A 5,786-nucleotide genomic window follows, 5' to 3' on the forward strand; every position below is an offset into this window, starting at 1 on the left:
AAACATTGACAACAATGTCCTCAGACCTGCGCACCCTGAAAGAAACCAAACCCAAGTCCGCTTCGCCTCCGAGACCGTCCTTAGAGACTGAACTGGCGGTACAGGAGGTGAAGCAGACCCTGGCCACCATTAAAAAGGGGGTTACAGAGCTGAGCGAAAAGCCGACAACCGGCCCGCTCACTTTCGCACAAGCGGCTGCTAAACCACCAAAGCCCGCTCAAGCCCCCAATCACACGCTGATCATCTCTTCCAAAAATCCGGAAGAGACCAGTGAAGCTGTGATCACTAAGATCAGAACCGCCCTGGATCTGAAAACCACCGGGGCGAGAGTGGACAGGGTCCGAAAAGCCAGGGACCAGAAGGTTGTCCTCAGGTGCGCAACAAGAGAGGACTTAAACCTAGTGAGGAGTCGGGTCCAAACCAACAAGGACCTAAACATCAAGGAGCCGGCAAATCGGAACCCACTCGTCTGTGTGCGGGGAGTCTTGGCCTGCTTCACCAACGAAGAGATTATAGAATACACAAAATCGCAGAACAAACACCTCCTGCAAGGCGTTGGTGAAGCAGACCTCAAGATGAGGGTACGCTACAGGAAGCGTGCCCGAAACCCCCACGAATGTCACCCAGTCCTGGAGGTGTCCCCGGAAGTGTGGCGGCGGTTCACGCAGACGTCCAAAATCTACGTGGGCTTCGGCAGATGCTCGGTAGAGGATCAGTCTCCCCTTATCCAATGCGCCAAGTGCCTGGGTTACGGGCACACCCGACATCTCTGCAAGGCCACAACAGAAACATGTGGCTTCTGCAGCGGCGACCACGTAGGGAAGGACTGTCCCGTCAGGGCAAAAGCCGAAGCACCGCGTTGCGCGAACTGTGTCCGTGCCAAAAGGGACGCCTCTGACCTGGCACACACGGCTTACAGCGAAGAGTGCCAGGAAAGACAGAAATGGGACCACATAGCGAGATCAAGGATCCAATATTGCTAAGGGCTCCCTCCTACCCCCTACACCGGTCTTACCTCAGTGCGCGGACGGCAGGGCGGGCAGGCTATCATTTATACAGGTAAACCTGCAACGCTCAAGGCTGGCCACAGCTGAGCTGCTCCAGACGGCTCGAGATAAGGGAATAACAGTCGCACTCGTCCAAGAACCCTACGTAGGAAGGACAGGTGTGATGAAGCAACACCCAGGCACACAAGTCATCCAGTGCACCCTGAGCCGTCAAAAACCGGTGAAGGCAGCTATTGTCGTCTTCGGTGATAGGCTGGAAGTCATTCACGACCCCCAGATTGTCACCGAGAATGTTGCGGCTGTCTTCCTGCGAGCGGGTCAGTTGAGGCTATGCCTGCTGTCCGTGTACTTCGAGGGAGACCAAGACCTCCTCCCCTACCTGCATCAGATAAGGGCAGCCATACACAAAGTTCCAACCAACAACTTGCTGGTGGCAGGAGACGTGAATGCCTGGAGCCACTGGTGGGGCAGCAACTCCGAGGACCATCGCGGAGCGGAATACCACGCCTTCATTACCGAAATGGACCTCCACATCTTAAACACCGGCAGCGTGCCGACCTTCGAAACTTATCGAGGGGATAGGCTGTACGCCAGCTGCGTGGACGTGACGTTGACCAGCGAATCTCTGTTGGGCAGAGTGGAAGGCTGGAGAGTGGATAGGAGTCTCATAACATCTGACCACAACGCCATTACCTTCAGCGTGCGCTTAGAGAGGGCTTTAGAACCCTTGAAGCCCATCTCTACGCGCAAATACAACACCAAGAAGGCAAAGTGGTCTGACTTCTCCACCAACTTCAGGACAAAGCTCGTCGACAGTGGAATAACGCTGGAACGCGTCTCAGCCCTCACAACATCCGAGGAGCTGGAGGAGATGTTTAACACCTACACATCAATCATCCATGGATCCTGCGAAAGCACGATCCCCAAAATGAAGGCGTGGAAAGGCGATCCTAGGCCACCATGGTGGTCCGCCATCCTAGAAGATCTAAGAAAGGATGTGCTTAGGAAAAAACGCCGAATCCGGAATGCTGCACCCTGCCGAAGGCATTGCGCGATCCAAGAGTACGTACAGGCAAGGGAAAACTACAAAGGGCGAGAGATCGAAGCTGTCACTCAAAGCTGGAAAGAGTTTTGTTCGACCCAGGACCGTGAAAGTGTCTGGGACGGTGTATACAGGGTAATAAGGAAAACGTCGAAAAGGAGCGAAGACCTACTCCTAAGAGATTCAGCTGGCGAAACACTACCACCTGAAAAGTCAGCTGAACTTCTAGCGCGTACGTTTTACCCCGACGACTCTGTAGAAACCGAAAACGACAAACAGCGATCAATAAGAGCGATCGCTGAAAACAAAACACCAGAGGAAATTCAAGACCTGTCGGACGACGATCCACCTTTCACCGCCGCGGAACTAGAAATGGTCCTTTTGAACCTGAATCCGAAGAAAGCTCCAGGCCCGGATGGACTGACGTCCGACATATGCACTGCGGCTATAAACTGTGACAGGGTGGTATTTTTGGCGTTGGCAAATAAATGCTTGTCGCTGTCGTACTTCCCCAATCAGTGGAAGGTCGCCCACGTGTGCATCCTCCGGAAACCAGCCAAAGAGGACTACACCCACCCGAAATCTTACAGGCCGATAGGACTTCTATCAATTCTCGGCAAGATAGTGGAGAAACTCTTGGTGGGTAGGCTTCAATACCATCTTCTCCCGACCCTGCATTCCAGCCAGTACGGATTCATGCCACAGCGCGGAACAGAAGACGCTCTCTACGACTTGGTTGGGCATATCCAGAAGGAAATAAGATCCAAAAAAATAGTACTTCTGGTATCGCTTGACATAGAGGGCGCCTTCGATAACGCATGGTGGCCTGCCCTTAAAAAGCAGTTGGTTCACAAACATTGCCCGAGGAACTTATACGCCTTGGTGGCATCATACCTCCAAGACCGGAGAGTCATAGTGAACTATGCCAGAGCGACCAGCGAAAAGGGAACCACGAAGGGATGCGTCCAGGGCTCAATCGGTGGACCGACCTTCTGGAACCTCATCCTGGACTCGCTACTTCACGAAATGGCAACTAAGGGGATCTATTGCCAGGCCTTTGCGGATGACGTGGTCCTGGTTTTCTCCAACCATCATACCAGCCAGTTACAGGCAACAGCGGAATCCACCCTAGCTACCGTACAAGAATGGGGCATCGAAAACAAACTGAGCTTCGCACCGCACAAGACAAATGCGATGGTGCTAACTAAGAAGCTCAAGTACGATGCCCCTGTTATTCATATGTGCGGTACTCCGCTTAGCCTAGTGACTGAGATCAAATTACTGGGTCTCATTATAGACTCTAAACTAACTTTCAATGCGCATGTGTCCGCAACTTGTAAAAAGGCCGCGGACATATATAAACAACTCGCGTGCGCGGCGAAGGTGACTTGGGGTCTAAACGGAGAAATCGTCAGGACAATATATGTGGCGGTGATAGAGCCTATCGTTCTGTACGCAGCAAGCGTTTGGTCTCCTGCAGCGGAGAAGCTTATGATTAAAAGTAAGCTTAACTCGCTGCAACGAGGCTTCGCTCAAAAGATCTGCAAGGCGCACAGGACGGTATCTCTGACATCGGCACTCATCCTATCAGGCCAACTCCCCCTCGACCTCCGTGTCAAAGAGGCTGCCACCCTTTTTAAGATCAAGAAAGGCTACTGCGTGGACCTTATACCCCCCGGACGTGAAATAGAGCAAAGAGTGGGACCTCTACAAAACCCACATCCATCGCAACTCATAACAACAGAGTATGCATGCTTAGAAAATCTGGACCCACAAACCCTTGCAGAACACCATATTGTCGGCCCCCTAATATTCACCGACGGCAGCAAAATAGAGGGGAAAGTCGGAGCTGCCCTAACATGGTGGGATCAAGGGAGGGAAACCAGAAAATCCACGTTCCGCCTAGAGCCGCACAATACTGTCTTCCAATCCGAAATGTATGCACTCCTCAGAGCTATCAAGATGGTGAGGAAATCGAAACATCGCTCCGCTAACATCTTGAGCGACTCGAGATCCTCTCTTGATCTGCTTCGGAGCCCTTCAGTCACTCATCCATTGGCTCTGGAGATGAAGGAGTGCATTCGACAGATCGGAGAAGAGGGCGGAAGCGTGCGGTTCTTTTGGTTAAGGGCCCACGTAGGAACACCGGGCAATGAAAGAGCGGATGAGCTAGCGAAAAAAGCGGCCCTCACGAAAAAAACGGCACCTGACTACGATAAAGTTCCAATATCGTATGTCAGGAGGCGGATACGCGAAACCACAGTCGAGGCATGGCAGGCGCGTTACAGCTCCTCAGAAACCGGTTCAGTGACAAGAGCGTTCTTACCCGACGTCAAAATAGCAAAAAAAGTGGTAAGAACGTCGGTACTAACACCCACCGACACCCAGTTACTGACCGGCCACGGGGGGTTCGCGGCGTACCTCCATCGCTTCAAATTAAAAGACAGTCCTTCGTGTGTCTGCGATCCCGAATGCGATGAAACGATCCTCCACCTAATCCTGGCATGCCCAAGATTCGGCAGAGATAGACTGGAGTTCGAAACTCGAACAAATATCACCCTCACCCAGTCCTCGCTCCACGTCATCATGGAGAAGGAGGATCTTAGAACACCCTTCATCGCATTCGCGAGAAAAGCCGTACAAGTGGCCGCAAAAAGAAACAGCTCAAATGCTCAACCATCTGCTGCAACCACAATTCCCCCATCCCAGCACCATCCCAACATACCACTTAGCACCACACACACACCAACCAACACTGACAGAACACATCAACCTAACACGACCCAAATACAAACCACACAGCAGACTCAACCGACGCAAATACCAACGCTGACCACCCTAAGCCGGGGGATACGAACTCTCTCCTCCACCATGCGGGGAATACTCATGAAGAGACACCATCCTACCGCGCCTTTACAAACCACCCACTACGCCACATTTGCAGAAGTACTCCAAGACGTAGGAGAATGTGGCGTCCCAGGGATTATAGTAAAAGGCGTGGCCCTCTTCATGAGCGACGACACAGAAAGGATGGGCATCAGTTTCTGCCGCCACGAAAGCTCGGACCGCGTGACGGTGTCGCCTGGACTGGCCCTGCTGATCAAAGGGAGCACTTCAAAAGTGAGCATTAAGCGCACCACCATCGAAGCGCTTACCATGCAGATGCCGGGAGCCCTGACCTGCCGACTGGTGCGATCACAAAACAAAGTGGTCGCACTTTTCGAATGGGAAAGGGAAACCTCATTTGCATTGGCATGTTCACAGCTCTTGGAACTCAGAGGGCGGGCCCGGGATGGCACCCCACGTCGGATAAGTGTGGACGCCATGAGAGTTGGCTCTGAAAAAGGCGACGTAGCAGTCCGCTTCGGCTGCCTGAAAGCATCTCAAATACACGAGATGATCATATACGAAGACAGGGGGGAAGACCTAGGATTCTTAAAACCTAAGGCCACACCATCTCTCCCCCCTGCGGAGCCGACAACCATGGAGTCCCCTCTAAGTGGATCCGAGCGACTACAGCAGAAGATGGCGGCGCAGAAACCTGCCCAAACCTTACACACCCGCAGAGAGCCGTGCCCCCCCGTACGAGAAATGGCTCTGATCAAAACTATCCGAGATCTGGTCTCACCGAGGAACAAAGGGTCAAAATCGCCCCAACTTGCCCCCGGGCCGTCGACCTCAACAGACCAAAAAGCGCTGGCGATCAGGGAATTCCTCAAGTCCGACGACTTGGGAAA

The sequence above is a fragment of the Vanessa tameamea genome, chromosome 3, assembly GCF_037043105.1.
Source record: "Vanessa tameamea isolate UH-Manoa-2023 chromosome 3, ilVanTame1 primary haplotype, whole genome shotgun sequence".
NCBI classification, from domain to species: domain Eukaryota; kingdom Metazoa; phylum Arthropoda; class Insecta; order Lepidoptera; family Nymphalidae; genus Vanessa; species Vanessa tameamea.